Below are 18,915 nucleotides of genomic sequence, written 5' to 3'. Positions count from 1 at the left end.
ACTATGTGAAGATCTAGGGAGAAGGTGGCCATCCATGAGGCAAGGAGAGAGACCTCTAACAAAATCAATCCTGTCAACACCTTAATCTCAGACTTCTAGCCTCCAGCATTGGCAGAAAATACATTCCTGTTATTTGAGTCACTGTGGTTCTTTATAATGGCAACCTTAGCAAACTAATGCATATTCTTTATATAGTATTCTGGATATTAACCATTTATCAGATATGTGATTTGAAAATACATTTTTTCATTCTGTAGGATGTCTCTTCATTCTGTTGTGTCCCTTGATGAACAGAGGTTTTACATTTTGATGTACTCTAATGTTGTTATCATTTGGCTCTGTGTCCCCACCCAAATTTCATGTTGAATTGTAATCCCCAGTGTTGGAGGTGGGGCCTGGTGGGAGGTGATTGGATGATGGGGGTGGTTGGTAATGGTTTAGCACCATTAGCACCCTAGCGCTGTCTCGTGATAGAGTTCTCCCAAGATATGGTTGTTTAAAAGTGCGTGGCATTTCCCCCTTAGCTTGCTCTCTCCTGCTTTACTCTGTGAATATGTGCCTGCTTCCCCTTTGCCTTCTTCCAAGATGGTAAGTTTCCTGAGGCCTCCCCAACCATGCTTCCTGTACAACCTGCAGAACTGTGAGTCAATTAAACCTCCTTTCTTCATAAATTACCCAGTCTCAGGTAGTTCCTTATACCAATGCAAGAATGGACTAATGCAAATGTATCTATTTTTTCTGTTGTTGCCTGTGCTTCACTCTCTTATGCCAAGCTTTGCTGCAGCTACCAGCTTCAGGGAGGTAAGTTGACAGTACCACCTCTCAGCTGCATTGCCCACTTTCACGTAAGATTTCTGATGCCACTGTGTGGAAGCCTGCTGGGTCCCATGGGCATTCACACATGCATACCAACCTGGGAGCTCAAGATGAGAAAAACTCGTGTGGGAAGCATTGAACAATGGGGCTTGGGAACTGGTGGATTAACTCTTGCCTCTTCCTTCCCTCAAGTGGGCAATTTTTAGGTGTATTTCATAAAACTCCTCAAGTGTCTGTGTTAGACCAAAAAAAAGTCTCCCCAAAGGGATCTATGTTAAATCTCTAGAACATACAAATGTTATTACTTTTGGAAAAAGGGTCTTTGCAGATGTGATTAAATTCAGGATTTTGAGATGAGATTATCCTGGATTATCCAGTTGGGCTCTAAATCCAATGACAGGTGTCTATTTTTAAAGGCTATTATTTTGGAGCAGTTTTAGAGTCACAGTAAAATTGAGAAGAAAGTACAGAGATATCCAAAATACCCCCTACCTTCACACATGCACAGTCTCCCCCATTAGCAACACACTTCCATCAGAGTGGTACTTTGGAAAATTTGGTGAACCTACATTGACACATCATTCTTAGCCCAAGTCCAGAGTTTTCATTAGGGTTCACTCTTGGTGTTCATATTCCATGAATTTTTACAAATATGTAATGAGATGTGTGTGATTTCACTGCTCCAACAAGCTTCTGTGCTGTGCCTATTCATTCCTCCCTCCCCTGATCTTTTTACTGTGTCCACTGCATTGCCTTTTCCAGAACATCATATAGCTGGAATCCTATGGTACATAACCTTTTCAGATTGCCTTCTTCCACTTAATAACATGCATTTGGTTTCCCCCGTGTCTTTTCATGGCTTTATAGCTCATTTCTTTTCAGTGCTGAGTGATATTCCATTGCCCAGATGTACTAGAGTTTAAGTATTGATTCACTTACAGAAGGACATCCTGGATACTTCTAAGTTTTGGCAATTATGAATAAAGCTGTTGTAAGCATCTGTGTCCAGGTTTTTGTGTGGACGTAAGTTTTCAACTTCTCTGGGTTAATACCAAGCAGCATAATTACTGGCTCATATGATAAGAGTATATTTAGTTTTGTAAGAAACTGCCAAACTGTCTTCCAAAGTGGCTATACCATTTTGTATTTCCACCAGCAATGAATAGTAATTCCTATTGCTCCATATCCTTGCCAGCATTTGCTATTGTTGGTGTTCTTGATTTTAGACATTGTAGTAAGTGTGGTGGCATCTACACCTACTAGTGCCACTACACATCTAGTAGTGGCATCTCATATTGTTTTAATCGGCAATTCCCTGATGACACGTGATATGTAACATCTTTGCATATGTCTATTTGCCATCTATATATAGCTTCTTTGGTGAGGTGTCTATTAAGACACCTATTAAGAAACCTATTAAGGTCTCTGACCCATTTTTTAATCTGGTTGTTGGTTTTCATATTGATGAGGTTTCAGAGTTTTTTGTATATTGTGGATAACAGTTATTTATTAGATATGTCTTTTGCAAATATTTCTTCCTGTTTATGACTTGTCTTTTCATTCTCTTGACAGTGTCTTCCAAAGAACAGAAGTTTTTAATTTTAGGGAAGTCTAACTTATCAATTATTTCTAACATGAATCATGACTTTGATATCATATCTAAAATGTCACTGCCAAACCTAAGGTCATCTTGAATTTCTCCTATATGCCCTTTTAGGAGTTTTATAGTTTTTACATATAGTTATACAGTTAGGTCTGTGATCCATTTTGGGTAAATTTTTGTGAAGAGTCTAAAATCTGTGCCTACTTTTTGCATGTAGATATCCAGTTGCTCCAGCACCATTTGTTAAAAATATCATTTTATTTATTTATTTATTTATTTATTTATTTATTTATTTAATTTTACTTTTGAGGCAGGGTCTCACTCTGTCACCCAGGCTGGAGTGCAGTGGCACTGTCATAGCTCACTGCAGCCTCAACCTCCCAGGCTCAAGCGATCCTCCCACCTCAGCCTCCCAAGTAGCTGGGGCCACAGGCGCACACCACCACACCTGGCTAATTTTTGTAGAGAAGAAGTTTCCCTATGTTGCCCAGCCTGGTCCCAAACTTCTGGGCTTAAGTGATCCTTCTACTCTAGCCTCCCAAAATGTTGGGATTACAGGCATGAGCCACTGAAAAGATGAGCCTGGCTTCATCTTTTCTTATCCTATTTCCCTTGTTCCTTGGTCAAAGATCAGTTGACTATTTTTATGTGAGCCTATTTCCAGGCTCCCCATTCTGTTCCATTGATCTATTTGTCTATCCTTTCTCCAATGCCAAACTGTCTTGATTGCTGGAGCTTTGTCATAACTTTTGAAGTTATATAGCATGAGTCCTCTAACTTTGTTCTTCTCCTATTGTGTTGGAGATTCTGGATCTTTTGCCTCTCTATATAAACTTTAGATCTGTTGATATTCACAAAATAATTTACTGGGATTTTGATAGGCATTGCATTGAATGTATAGACCATGTTGAGAAAAAATAACACGTTAACAATATTGAGTCTTCCTATCTATGAGTGTGGAACATCTTTCCATTTATTTAGTTCTTTGGTTTCTGTGGTTTTCCTCATATAGGTTTTGTATATGCTTTGTTAGATTTATACCCAAGTATTTCATTTTTTGGACTGTTAATGTAAATGCCATTGTGCTTTTAATTTCAAATTTTACTTGCTAATTGCTGGTATATAGAAAAAATGGATTTTTGTATATTAACCTTGTATCTTGCAACCTTGCTATAATTAACCATTAGTTCCAGGAGATGTTTGTCAATTCTATCAGATTTTCTGTATAGAGAATTATATCATCTGTGAAAGTTTTATTTCTTCCTTCTCCATCACTAAACCTCTTATTTCCTTTTCTTGTCTGATTGCATTAGTTAAGACTTCCAGTACAATACTGAAAGGAGTGATAAGGGGAGACATGCTTGCCTTGTTCTTGCTTTTATCAGGAAAGCTTATAGTTTCTCACCATTAAGTAGGATTTTAGCAGTTGGTTTTTTGTAGATACTCTTTATCAAGTTGAGACAGTTCCTCTATTCCTAGTTTATCAAGTTTTTTTTTTTTTTAATCATGAAGGGATGTTGGATTTGTCACATTCTTTATCTGCATCTATTGATAAAAACATGTTTTTTGTTCTTCTTTATCTTGCTGATGTGATGTATTATATTAATTGTTTTTCAAATGTTAAAACAGCTTTGCATACCCAGGATAAATTCTACTGGTCATGATGTATAATTTTTTACATATTGTTGGATTTGATCTAGTAATATTTTGTTGAGGATTTTCCATCTATGTTGATGAGAAATACCTGCGGGTTTCTTTAATGCTTTTGTCTGGTTTTGGTATTAGGGGGATGCTGGCCTCATAGAATGAATTAGCAAGGATTCCCTCTACTTCTATCTGCTGAAAGAGATTGAAGAGAATTGGTATAATTTCTTCCTTAAGCGTTTGATAGAATTCAACAGTGAACCTCTCTGGGTCTCATGCTTTCTGTTTTGGAAGGTTATTAATTATTGATTGAATTTCTTTAATAGATATAGGCCTATTCTATCTCTTCTGTGAGTCTTGGCAGATTGTATCTTTCAAGGAATTAGTCTATTTCATCTGGTTGTCAAATTTTTGGGCATACAGTTATTCATAGTATTGTTCATTATCTTTCAATGTCCATGGTATCTGTAACAATGTCTCTTATTTCATTTCTGATATAAATAACTTGTGTCCTCTCTTTTTTCTTAGTTAGCCTGGCTAGAGACTTACTAATTTTATCTGCCTTTTCAAAGAACCAAGTTTTTGCTTCATAGATTTTCTCTACTGATTTTCTGTTTTCCACTTCATTGATTTTTGCTCTAATTTTTGTCATTTCTTTTCTTCTGACTACTTTTGATTTAATATGTTCTTCTTTTTCTAGTTTCCTAATAAAAGATGAGACTATTGATTTTAGATATTTTTTCCATTTTAATATCTGTATTCAATGCTACAAATTTCTCTGTAAACACTGCTTTTATTGCATCCCACACATTTTGTATATTCATTTTGATTTTGTTATAAATATTTTAAAACTTCTCTTGAGATTTACTTCTTGACCCATGGGTTATTAAACAAGATGTGTCTTGTTTAATCTCCATGTCATTTGTGATTGCCCAGTTCTTTGTTGTTAACTTTTAGTTTAATTCCATCGTTGTCTGAGAGCAGACATTGCATGATTTCTATTCTTTTAAATCTGTTGAAGTACGTTTGACGATCCAGGATGTTGTCTATTTTGGTGGATGTTTCATATGAGCTTGAGTAAAATGTATATTCTGCTGTTGTTGGATGAAATGTCTGTAGATGTTGATTACATTCAGTTGAGTGATAGTTTTGTTGAGTTCAACTATGTTTTGCCTGATTTTCTGCCTGCTGGATTGATCCATTTCTGATAGAGGGGTGTCGAAGTCTCCACCTATAATAATGGATTCATTTATTTCTCCTTGTAGTGGATCAGTTTTAGGTTCATATATTTTTATGCTTTGTTGTTAGGTACATACATATTAAGGATTGTTATGTCTCCTTGGAGAACTGACCCCTTTATCCTATGTAGTGCCTCTCTTTATCTCTGATAACTTTCCTTGCTTTGAAGACTACTTTGTCTGAAATTAATATAGTTACTAATGCTTTTTTGCTTACTTTTGATTTATGTTAGCATGTCCATCCATTTACTTTTAATCTATATGTAGCTGAAATGGTTTGGCTCTGTGTCCCCACCCAAATCTCATGGTGAATTTCAATCCCCAATGTTGAGGGAGGGACCTGGTGGGAGGTGATTGGGTCAAGGGGCGGATTTCCCCCTTGTTATTCTCATGGTAGTGAATGAGTTATCATGAGATCTAGTTGTTTGAATGTATGTAGCACTTCCCCCTTCCCTCACTCTCTCTCCTGCTCCACCATGGTAAGACGTGTTTGCTTCCCCTTCCCCTTCTGCCATGATTGTAAGTTTCCTGAGGCCTCCCAGCCATGCATACTGTTCAGCCTGTGGAACTGTGGGTTAGTTAACCTCTTTTCTTCATACACTACTGTCTCAGATAGTTATTTATAGCAGTGTGAGAACAGACTAACACAGAAATTGGTACCAGAGAAGTGGGCCATTGCTATAAACATACTTGAAAATGTGGAAGTGACTTTGGAACTGGGTGATGGGCAGAGCTTAGAACAGTTTAGAAGGCTCAGAAGAAGTCAGGAAGATGAGGGAAGGTTTGGAGCTTCCTAGAGACTTGTTGAAAGGTTGTGACCAAAATGCTGATAGTGATACGGACAATGAAGTTCAGGCTGAGGTTGTCTCAGATGGAGAGGAAGAACTTATTGGGAACTGGAGTAAAGGTCACTCTTGCTATGCTTTAGCAAAGCGACTGAGAGCATTGTGGCCTCTGCTCTAGAGATCTGTGGAACTTTGAACTTGAGAGAGATGAGTCAGGGTATCTGGTAGAAGAAATTTCTAAGCAGCAAAGCATTCAGGATGTGGTCTGGCTCCTTCTAAAAGCCTATTCTTATTTGCATAAACAAAGGAATGAACTGAAACTAGAACTTACATTTAAAAGGGTAGCAGAGAGTAAAAGTTTGGAGAATTTGCAGCTGACCATGTGGTAGAAAAGAAAAACCCATTTTCTGGGGAGGAATTCAAGTCTGCAAAAATTTGCATAAGTAAAGGAGAGCCAAATGTTAATAGCTAAGATAGTGGTGAAAATGCCTCCAAGGCATTTCAGAGACCTTCACAGCAGCTCCTCCCATCACAGGCTTGGAGGCCCAGGAAGGAAAAATGGTTTTGTGGGCCAGGCTGAAGGCCCCACTGCTCCATGCAGCCTCAAGACATGGCACCCTGTGTCCCAGCTGCTGCAGCTCCAGTTGTGGCTAAAAGGGGCCAAGGTACAGCTTGGGCTGCTACTTCAGAGGGTGTAAGTCCCAATCCTCAGTGACTTCCACATGGTATTGGGTCTGTGGGTGCACAGAAAGCAATAGTTGAGGCTTGGGAGACTTCACCTAGATTTCGAAGAATGTATGGAAACACCCGAATATCCAGGCAGAAGTCTTCTGCAGGGGTAGAGGCCTCATGGAGAACCTCTACTAGAGCAGTACAGAGGGGAAATGTAGGGTTGGAGCCCCCACACAGAGTACTCACTGGGACACTGCCTAATAGAGCTGTGAGAAGAGGGCCACCATCCTCCAGATTCCAGAAGAGTGGATACACTGACAACTTACACCACACACCTGAAAAAGCCCCACGCACTCAACACCAGCCTGCGAAAGAAGCTGCGGGGGTTGTACCTTGCAGAGCCACAGGGGCAGAGCTGCCCAAGTCCTTGGGAGCCCATCCCTTGTATCAGTGCGGCCTGGATGTGAGACATGGAGTCAAAGGAGATTATTTTGGAGCTTTAAGATTTAATGACTGCCTTGCTGGGTTTCAGATTTGCATGGGGCCTGTAGACCCTTTGTTTAGGTGGATTTCTCTCTTTTGGAAAGGGAGTATTTACCAATGCCTGCATCCTGTATTTACCCAATACCTCTACCCTCATTGTATCTTGGAAGTAACTAATTTGTTTTTGACTTTACAGGCTCATAGGCACAAAGGACTTGCCTTGTCTCAAATGAGACTTTGGACTTGAACTTTGGAGTTAATGCAGGAATGAGTTAAGACTCTAGGGGACTGTTGAAAAGGCATGATTATGTTTGAAATGTGAGAAGGACACAAGATTTGGGAGGGGCCAAAGGTGGAATGATGCAGTTGGGCTCTGTGGCCCCACCCAAATTTCATGTTAAATTATAATCCCCAATGTTGAGGTAGGGACGTGGTAGGAAGTGATTGGATCATCGGGGCAGGTTTTCCCCTTGCTGTTCTTGTGATAGTGAGTTCTCATGAGATCTGGTTGTTTGAACGTATGTAGCACTTCCCCCTTCCCTCACTTTCTCTCCTGCTCCACCGTGGTTACATGTGCTTGCTTCCCCTTCTGCCGTGATTGTAGATTTCCTGAGGCCTCTTCAGTTATGCCCCCTGTACAGCTTGTGGAACTGTGAGTCAGCTAAACCTCTTGTCTTCATAAACTACTCAGTCTCAGGTAGTTCTTTATAGCAGTGTGAGAACGGACTAATATGTAGCTTTACATTTAAAATGAGTTTTTTTTGTAAAAAATATATAGTAGGGCCTTGTTTTTTCATCTACTCTGACAATCTTTCTCTCTCTCTCTCTCTCTCTCTCTCTCTCTCGTGTGTGTGTGTGTGTGTGTGTGTGTGTGTATTTTGAGACAGGACCTCACCCTGTCACCCAGGCTGGAGTGCAGTGGTGTGACCATGGCTCACTGAAGCCTCAACATTTCAGGCTCAGGTGATCCTTCCACTTCAGCCTCCTGAGTAGCTGGGACCACAGACATATGCCACTGTGCCCACTTACTTTAAAAAGTTTGTAGGCATGGGGTCTCTGTGTGCTTCCCAGGCTGGTCTTGAACTCCTAGGCTCAAGAAATCCACCTGTCTTGGCCTCCCAAAGTGCTGGGATTACAGGCATGAGCTACTGTGCCTGGCCTCCTCTTACAATCTCTGTCTTAATTTGTACATTTAGACCATTGATGTTCTAAGTGATTGTTGATATATTTGGATTAATATTTACCATATTTGTTACTGTTTTCTATTTATTGCCCTTGTTCTTTGTTTCTACTTTTGTCTTTCATTCTTTTCCTGCTTTTGGTTGTAATTGAGCATTTTATGTGATTCTATTGTCTCTCCTTTATTAGCATATCAGTTATACTTATTTTTTAAAACATTGTTTAGTGGCTGCCCAAAGTTTGCAATATGCATTATTTACAACTAATTGAAGCCCACTTTCAAATAACAGTATACTACTTCACAGGTAGTGTGAGTATTTTATAATAAAATAATTTGAATTCCTCCCAGCCATCCCTTGCAGCAATTATTGTCACCCATTTTACTTACACATAACCATGCATAATCAAATACATTGCTGATAATTGATATTATTTTGAACAAACTGTTACCTATTAAATAAACTGAGAATAAAAACCCAGTTTTTATTTTACCTTCATTTATTCCTTCTTTGATGTTCCTCCTTTCTTTGTAGATCCAAGTTTCTAACCTATGTTATTTTTTTTCTTTCTAAAGAACTTCTTTCACATTTCTTGAAAGGCAGGTTGACAAGTGTTTTTTAAGAGAGAGACGGGGGAAATTTGAGATAGACGAGGAGAAGACAAGACACAGAGAAGAGAAGCTGATGTGAAGATGGAGCAGAGAGAGATGTAGACACAAACCAAGGAATGCTGACAGCTACCAGGAGCTGGAAGAGGCAGAGAAGGATTCCTTTCTAGATCCTTTAGTGGGAGTGTGGCCCTCCTGACACCTTGATTTCAGCTGTCTAGCCTCCAGAACTGTGGGAGAAAAAGTTATTATTGTTTTAAGCCACTAAGTTTGTGGTGATCCATTACAGCACCCCCAGGAAATGAATATATTATCCCAAGTAGGATTAGCCCTAGTTACCCCCTGTAGTGGTAAGCTCAATAATTTAAGAGTTAGTTTTTCTTACATTCTTAGGTCTCTCTTCCCAGTTCTCCACTCTTGTTCTCTAAGATCATTTCCCAAAATAAATTCCCTGCCTGCAAGCCCTGGTCTCAGGCTCTGACTTCTGGGGAGAATCTAGGCTAATATACTTGGCTCTAGAAGTGACCATAGGAGGCAGAACCTCAAGATGTTATGGTGGAACTGCTTCATTCACTGTCCAAACAGTGGGAAGAACTCTGTTTGTGGTGGTGAGTTGGTAACAACTCCTGGTGCCCAATGCATCAGTGAAGTGACCCAAAGGTCTAGGGCATGTGAGGAACAGTCTCTCCAAGGTAAAGAAGAATTCATTGCTTCTTACACCTCCTGTTACTGGGAGACACTGTATTTGGTGTGGCTCTTTCAATTTGGGAGGTTGCACTGAACACATTTGGGAATATTGCTCTAACCCTTGTGTTGGGTGACTCAGAATCCCATCAGTTTTGGGAAGGCTCTGCAGCAGTTCTAGGCTCTGGGACAAGTTTTGCTGCCACTTAGGTCAGAAGACCTAACAGGGTGCTAGAAGTATCCACAATGGATAAGGATGCCTGTGGGTAGTTCACTGAGGGATAAACTCAATATTCCAGTGCTAACTGAAAATGAACCCCTCTGTACTGTAGCCCCACTCAGGGGTGCCCTGTAGAACAGTAAGAAGAGAATTCCTCATTATGGGAAGAGCTGAAGCAGTACGGTGACTCTTAATTTGTATGGAAGCAGAGGTGGCCCTAAGTATGGCTACACATTGACTCCTGGCAGTGGTAAGTGGTTTTCTGGGTGTCCGGGCATGAGAGGAACGAGACTGAGAGATGTGTCAAGAAGTTAGCAGATGAGGCATTTGGGAGGGCCTATGAGAGTGAGTATAGCATATAAGGATATTTGAGTGTAATGTTCATGCTCACCAGAGGGCTTCTACTACAGAGGAGTTCCCTTCATATGAGCATCAGCTCCCATTGTTCCTTGGCCATCTCAGGGCTTGTGCAATGAGCCCCTGAATGCCACAGTGGCCAGAAACAAAGCTATACACAAGGCCCCTGAATGCTGCAGTGACCGGAAACAAGGCTATACACTTGGGCCCAGCAGCACAAACTTCTTTTCATCAAGGCTGATCTAGCCACTGCCACTGATGAATGCCCAGACTTCCAGCCAAAGAGACCACAGCCAAACTCTGGATGTGAAAATATTGCTCAAGGAAACCAGCCAACTACCTGGTGGGAGGTGGATTTTTTTCAGATCCCGTCAATCTTGGTGGAAGCAGCAATTTGTTCTTATCAGAATTAACGCCTACTCTGCATATGAGATTCTTATCCCTGGCTGTCAGCATTGCCATCCAAGGGCCTACAGAGTGCCTGATTTATCAGCACAGAGCCTATACAACATTGCATGAGGTGTGCTACTACATACATGACTATAGGAATCTCTGGTTCTACCATTAGCACATCACCTGGAAGTTGGCAGCCCAATACAAGGATGGAAGGACCTATGAGAGACTCTTTTAAGGTATTATCTTAGGGATGGCACCCTGTGGGTTTGGCACGTAGCTTTCAGGATTGTTATTAATATATGCATTGAGCCAATGGCCAGTATGTGGTCTGCATCCCCTGTGGCTAGAGTACATGGATCCTGGAACCAACGCATGAAAGAAGGGGTAGCCACTCTCACCATTACTCCCAGTGACTCACTTGAGGAATTCATACTTTCCACACCTGCAATCATATGCTCTATTGGATTGGAGGCTCTCTAAAAGGTGGAGGCATGCTTGTACCAGGTGGGTTCTGCTGAACCTGAAGTTACAGCTACTGCCTAGTCATCTTAGATCCCTTGAGCCAGTGGGCCATAAAAAACAATATTGGTGGGAATAATTGAGTCTAACTACCATGAGAAGTTGGGTGTCTACTCCCCAGTAGGGTTAAGAAAAGAACATGTCTGGAATGAGAGGACACTGGTGCTTCATGCCAAGAGGAAGCTGTAAATGGGCCATGGCAGTAACCACAACTGCCTAACTGTGGCCAAGGGAACCAAAGCTCCAACTCAGCAGGGATGAAGGGTGAAAGTCTGGCTGAGAGTGAGGGGAATCAAATGTGTGTGGGTTAAAGAAATGATGCACATCCACTGTGGTATTGGGTCCAGTTGCAGCAAGACGACTGTAGCTTGTTCCAATAACTCTCCAGTAGTGTCTCTCGTAGAAATTTCTACTGACCTCCCCCCCAGTAAAAACCTTGTAACTGATTGTATCGAACCCCTCTCATGCCTCATATCTTACACTTCTTCAACTCACCTTCTACTATGGCCATTGCTGCAGCGACCAGCATCATACCAGTATGACTTCCCAGCACATTCTCTTGGGAGCACTTCATGTCTCACCTGCTGCCTGGAGACCTCTCTGAAGTTGCTCTGTAAGATGACTGCTAAACCAGTCTGGCACTCACTTACTCATGTACAATCTATGGAAGTAAGAGGACACAAATACCCTATGTGACAATCCCTGACCAATGGAAGATAGAAGTTAGGGAATAAATAAGTGCTTCTCTCTTCCTTCTCATAGGCAGACAATTCTGAGGTTCATCACACACAGCTCCTTGGAAGGTCCTAGGGAGACTGAGCCCCAGTTACCATGGCAGTGGCCAGTTCAGTAAAGTACCCTTGTAGTGGCCTTCCTTCCTTCCCTGTTTTACACGTTTCAGTCCCTCCCTCTTGTGCCTCGGGTCACTTCTCCAAATAAATGACCTGCATGCAAATGCAAACCCTTGTCTCAGGCTCTGCATTTTGGCTAAGACACATGGGTTCCTTGGGGAAAATGGAGATAGTTGTGGAGTGCTGATATGAGGTAGGGAAAGGGTCACAGGGAAAATTATCATTCGTATTAGATCCTACTTCTTAAAAATTACATAGATGTGTTCTTGTATGAATAAAGAGATGTTTGTGAAAGTAGTCACCAAAATATTAATGTTGATGATCTTAAAATGGTGACTATAATTTATTATATTTTATATTTTAAAAAGTATTTATGGCCAGGCACATGACTCATGCCTGTAATCCTAGCACTTTGGGAGGCTGAGGTGGGAGGATCACTTGGTCCCAGGAGGCTGAGATCAGCCTGGGCAACATAGTGAGACCCCATATCTACAAAACATTTTAAAAAGCATAAAAAGAAAGAAAAGTATTTATTACATTTTTGTAAGTTGTTTGAATTATTTACAACAAACAGGTGATATTTATGTGTTGTAATCAGTAAAACACCTTAAGAAGGAAGGTATAAATAAACGGTGGGGGGAAAAAAGTAGACCTTTAGATCAAGGTGGGTTTCCTCTTTCCTGGCATCTGTGCACAAAATCTTCCTTCCTTCCTCCTGAAGCCAGAACCCTTCTCTAACCATCAGCTTAATGCAAATAGAAATTCAACCAGAGCCCACTAGTTCCACAGCAGGAGGCGGACTTCAATTGAGGTTCAACTGGGAACCCCTGCTATGCATACGCACAAGCTTCCAATCTTGTTGAGATCAGCTGAATCAAACCTCAACTTGCAGAAAGAGAAAATGGAAGTCCTGAGCTCACAGGGAGTTGCTATTTCCTCAAAATTTTCACTTACAGCAGATAGCAAGGGGGCCTAAATAAGCCAACAGGTTACAAAGAGAAAATTGGATCCTCTGAGAAATGATACCTGCTATTTATTATCTTCTTTCTCCCATTGGTCAAGGGCCACTGCGTGGGGTACTCACCCCATCCAGTTCTAAAGGTCTTGATCCATTCCCTGGAGTAAACTCTCTCGTTTAAACTGTCTTCAATACAGCTCGGTGTAGTTCATCAATTAATCAGACCCTGGGCTGAACAGTGGAAAGGACCCAAGGCTGTGCTCTCAGGAGGTGAGGAAAGCTATTGCACCTCTTTTTTGAACAAGGATTTGAATTTTTGAATATACAAGTAAGTTTCTAATTTGGAGAGTAGAGGGGTAGGTACCGTGCAGCGAAAACCTTCTAGGTAGAAGGATCTTAAAACGTGTCCCAGAAGATTGGTGAATCAGGTCCAAAATCCTGGGTTGGCGGCAGCTTCATATGTTATTAAATCTTGACTTTAGAGTTGAAAGGAATTTCCCACTGGAAAAAAACAGAATGAAAGCTGAAAACTTGGCACTCGCCTAGAAAATCAAGAAGAGCAAAAAGGCAGCTCCCTGCAAACATCAGTTTAGGGATCTAAATCACCAGAGGCATCTCTCTGCAGCCTTAAGACCAATTATTCTACCATTCAGTGTCTATAAAACAAGCTTATACACATTATTATTCTTTATTGAAAACCATAATTTACAAGTTGACTCTCCCAGGTTTCATTGTTATGTTTCCCACGCCCCCAACTCTAGGTTTTCCATAAGCTTCAAATTCATTGCCATCCTCACTCTCCGCCTATTCTCTTTTCCTTTGTTTTAAGACTTATTTTACCTTGTCAGGAAAAGATTCTCAGGGTGTGAGCCTGCTTTGAAAAGGCAGGGTTGAAGGTGGGCAGTTCCGGAAAAGTGAGCCTCAACATCTCTCACCTGTCTTCAGGATAAATTTTTCCTCCCATCTCAGCGGGCTACCCGGGGGAGACTTTCCCAGAGCTGAGATGGGCTGGCTACCCAGGCGACAAAGGTTGGATGCTCCAAGTTGCATGATATTTAACTGTGATTTAAAAATCTATGTACTCTAGGAATCTTCTAGAGTGCTGGAAATGTTCTCTATCTCTGTCAGGGTGGTGGTTACCAAGTATATAATATATACAAATTCACCAGTCTTGCACACTTGATTATATATAAAGTATACTTCAATTAAAAAGTAATTAAAAATACACTACCCTCAAAACATCCAGTGCCATTCATAAAACTTCAAACTATCTTCTTACAATTTTGGGCTTTGAAACATGGAAGACAGCTTATTGCTTTTTTCTCGGACATTAAACGTCACTAAGATAACACATTTTGAATTGGCAACAATTTTGGTTAGCATTCTCGTCTCATAACTAGAAAAACAGTAACTTTTCCTAGGAGAAAAGGAGAACTTGAGAAGAAACGGACCTATAATCGCAATACATTGTGATAGGAGGCAACGGTCTCCATTTAATTGATTGCTTTCTTTTCCTTTCCTTTTTTTAAAAGGTGACATTTGATTTATAGTTGGCAGTACCCTCAAATGCAGTTTCATTTCGAAATGAAAAAACGTTCAATTCTTGAGTGATTGGTGGACAGTGCCTGCTTTCAGGATCTTTTCCCAGTGTGCGGCTTCCCGGGAGACTGCTCTGGATAACCAGCAGGACTGTGCTTCTCATGTGCTCGTGGCTGGAGCCTGCTGGCTGGAAGCAGGGTCCCGGATGCCATTCCCCTGAGGCCAAGGGTCCCAGCTGCTTCCCCACTCTGGACTCTTGAAGCAGCACAGGATGCTCCGTGAACTGCTGGTCAGCTGTCTGTTTCTAACTTGGAATTGTTTGCCTTTATTAAATCAGCCACTCTGTGGGCAATCTGGACAAGTCGTTTACCTTTTGAGCTTTCAGGGTTTTTTTTGCTGCGAAATGAGGGAGCTGGTCAGATCCAGCGGATGGCAGCCCTGGCTGCGGGTGAAACCACGGGTGAAAGTCACCTGGGAAGATTTAACCTGAATAGGGAAGCAGGTGCTGTAGCAAACATTTTTCAGGGCTTTGGCTTTAAGAATGTCAGTTCTTACGGGTTTTGGTTGCAGAGCATATGTCTTTAAAAAATGCATGCCTGGTGCGACACACTTCTTCATCATCCATGCCACCGAATGACATTGAGCATACTTACTGGGTAGTCTGATCCGAATATGTCATGTAACCTGCCTGTCTGTTTCCCTTTACTGCTTCTAAAGTCATCTACCCTCTGTTAGAATAAGTGAGACCATCACTGGTTATTTTTATTATTGTTTTAAACCTTCTTCTCTTTAAATATTTTTAGATTCCAAGAAGTTGCAAAAATAACACAGAGAGTTCCTGTGTACCTTTCACCCAGCTAACCCAATGATAACATCTTACATAACCATCCTCGCTGGTTATTATTCCATGATTAACCCCCCTCTGTACCCTCAGTGGAGGCCCAGAGCAATCAGCCTTCACATCTGAAACAGCCTAATAGCAAGCAGCAGCCTTTTTGCAATGTGAGAGTGAGGAGCTGAGATGAAAACCCAAGCTTCCTAGTTCCTAATCCAGAGCTTGTAGTGTCTTTGTGATACAGCCTTGCAGAGAGGTTAAAAAAAAAAATCCCCAAATGAAAACTGATGGCTTATCTATTTAAAGTAGAGGCAGCGAATAACTCATGAAATCATGCCTTTGCTTGTTATGCCCCTTGCAGTGGAGATGGATGGATGAGTGGATCTATCTCTGCCTACATGTCTCTCTGCACTATGCAAGGAAAATGAGACAGGTTGAGGAATGCAGTGAGGTGTGATGGATAGAGGACATGGCCGAGACTCAGAGAACTGAAGATACAGCCCTAGTTCTGCCGACTGAGTGAACTTGGTAAGTCATTCTCTGGGCCATTATTTCTTTGTTTGTAAAAGAGCAGTGGAGGAAGACTAGGCTGGGGAAGGAAAAGTTGGAGGCTTAAAATGGTATGAGTCTATGGAAATGGGTGTGTCAGGCGGGGCTCCCTAGGAAGCTAACTCTGAGAAGTGGGGGTAACATGCAGGCTGTTTGTTAAGGCAAAACTTTCATGGGAGGAAGGGGCTGAAGCAGGATTGGGCAGAGAGAGAAGTTGAGGCCCAATGACAACCTTGGCAACTGCCTGAGGTGCTGTGGAGCTAGAACACCCTTTGGCATAGTATCAAGTAGAGGTGAAAGGTCCAAGCCTTGACACCGACATCCATCTGGTCAGGCAGCCCCCTGCAGTGGAGGCCATTTTCCCCGATGACACGCTTAACTGCGATCAACAAGGTCTTCATTAAAGGGCCATCTGGAAGGCCCACCACCAAGACCACCATAAGGCAAAAGCATGACATGACTTTTAGTCAACAGAATAATAAAAATAATAAATATGAACAGTCACAGGGATATTAGAGATCGTGTAGCTCAACCTCCTCATTGAACAAGGGAGGAAAAGGGAAGATTCAGTGACTTGCCCAAGGTCATACAGCAAGGTCATGACCAACCGAGTCCTGGCCCTTTCTCCATTCTTTCCAGAATAAGACAGCTCACATGCTATGTACCTGCTAAATATCCTCCTCTCTATGCAGAGAGGGCCAGGCAGGCCACGGGCAGTACTGAGGGTGCTACAAGCTGGCCTTGGTCACAGCCATGGGGGTCTGAAGCCCATGCCGGTTGTTTCCAACAACTGTTTTATCCCCAGTGCCTTCAGTCTTTCAAATAAAGTGGCATTCATCCTTCTGGCTGTCTGTGAGCCTGTCCAGGGAGTATTTTCAAGGCAATCTTTTCTCCTTGGAGCCTGGTTAAAAAGGGGAAAAAGTTAAAAATGCATTAGGATTAGGCTCAATGGTGATGGTGTCTCAGAACCTTAGGCTGAATGGGAAATTCATCAATTCATCATTCAAAGCTGGACTGACAGAACACAGAGCCAAGCCGGAGAGGCCTGGAAACTGGCACGTCCCCCTGGATTTGCACAATTCCTCCGCAAGGATCATGGGGGCCTGGGTTGGAGAGCCCCACATGGCTGGATAATGAACGTCCGCTGTCCTGCTGAGAGCTGGCCTCTGTGCCTGGCAGCACTTGGGGAGTGTACATGTGTGAGGAATTGGGGAAAACACGCCAGAAATGGTTACATTTTGTAAGAAATGTCTTATCTTGCTCCATTCACAGAGGAAAAGAAAACATCAGCACGGGAGCCAAACCTATTTCTCTGGGTAATCCATCTCTGTACTGCTGCTGCCTGCAAATCTCTCTCGCGTTAGGTTCCCTGGCTTCAGACTAATGCACACACTGTATTCCTCTGACATTTACTAAGAGACCTACGTGTCTTTTGTAATTCATATTTCTGTGTCTTATCTCCACATAACGTGCTAATATGGAAATTAATTTTGTGCTCATCAGATAGCAAAGTAAATTGTCAAGGTATGGGTTTCTTTTAGTATTGTTGAAAGTTCTCCCCACCCCATTCTCTGGCAGCTGAATACTTAATATTATCCAAACAGGGAAAATTAGCTTTCTGCAAATACATCAGAGCTGATTTAGAGTTGAAGTGATTCCTTCACTTCTCAAGCCCACGTGGGACTTGCCCCTACCTGCTCAGTCTCTTCTCATCACTCTGCCTGGGTACCCCCTGCATCCCCTCTAACCCAACTGCCCTCCAGAAGGTCAGTTAAATGCATCACACGTTCTCAAGTCGCTATCCCTTTGTGTGGACCTGTCCCTCCGCTTAGATCATCCTTCCTTGCCGTCTTTCCCTGAGCAACATCGGCTTCATCTTTCAAGAATGCGAAAATGTTACTTCCTCTGAAAGCTGGGGATTGGGGCTCTCTTTGTGTGTGTTCGTGTGTTATCTGAGGCTGGGGGTGGCATACTGCCACAGGTGGCAGTGTCAGATATCCCCCAGGGAGCTGAGATTTGATTCCTTGCTCCCTCCCCACAGGGAGCGGATTCCTGCAGGGGAGGTCTGCCCGTGTTCTAGGGGCTGCCCTCCACCGTGGCTACCCACCTTCGGAATGTTTGCTTTCATTAGGCCCTCCTGGATGGATTGGCAGCTCTTCCCAAGTCAGGCCCTGGTATGCCCTTGTTGGTTTCCAGCAGTTAGCAGGCTGGGCAAGGGGGCATCTGGGAAGAATCCTCCTCAATGAACGCATGCGTGTAAGAGGGAAGGAATGAACTAGGAACAGGAAGTAAATTTCTTTCCAAGAGAAAAAAGCTGGAAAAATAATTGTTCCTCTTGTTTAGAAGATGACAGCTTTTTTTTTTTTCCCCCTTCTTCTTCATTACGTGCCTTTCTCTTTAAAAGACAAAAAAGGTAAGATTCTCCGGATCAGAAGCCAGACAGACTTTTTCACAGCTCTGCAAAAGTGAGAACAGCAAATTCACTTCCCTTCTCCCAAAAGGCTCCTGCTACCAGGTGCTCCCGCTCCCTGCAAGATTGCTTCCTGTAGAGTTAGGAGGAAGAGGTGTGGCTCCGATGTGTTCCCCGAGGCATCCCTGTGAGGTCGGCGCCCTCCCCTGTCCATTCCCCGCAGAGCCTTGGGCCACTTCCCACCCCCCTTTCCCTGGAACCCCCTGGACCCCTGGTCCTGCCCGTGAGCGCCGCTCCACTCTGCCCGGGTGTGGGCTCGCGGGAAGGCCCTTCCAGCCCCTGCCCAGCCGCCACTCCCGGCTTCCCTGAAGGGCAGGGCAGGGGAGGGAACGGGAGGGAGCTGCACGGAGGGACGCAGTTTTGGAACTATGGTTGGTCTGACTGGGTGTCGGGTCTGTGGCCACCCAGAGAAAGGCACGGAGTTAGCCCTTCGCAGTGGGTGACACCCCGCTCCTCGCCTGGTCCCCCTCAGCTCAGCCTCCTGTGACAGAGAATCTGGGGCTACAACGC

The 18,915-nt window shown here is 42.7% G+C and overlaps 1 long non-coding RNA gene across 1 annotated transcript; it reads right to left on the bottom strand.

Annotated features, from left to right (window-relative positions):
* Positions 1–12,544: 12,544 nt before the first annotated feature.
* Positions 12,545–18,565, bottom strand: LOC103877272. Its single transcript, XR_636902.4, has 3 exons — positions 18,043–18,565; positions 16,601–16,836; positions 12,545–13,513 (listed from the first exon to the last, which is right to left on the bottom strand). It is a non-coding gene; the product is annotated as an uncharacterized LOC103877272 (long non-coding RNA).
* Positions 18,566–18,915: the final 350 nt, after the last annotated feature.

The sequence above is a fragment of the Papio anubis genome, chromosome 10 (assembly GCF_008728515.1).
Source record: "Papio anubis isolate 15944 chromosome 10, Panubis1.0, whole genome shotgun sequence".
NCBI classification, from domain to species: Eukaryota; Metazoa; Chordata; class Mammalia; order Primates; family Cercopithecidae; genus Papio; species Papio anubis.
This window is presented reverse-complemented; position numbering and strand designations above follow the sequence as displayed.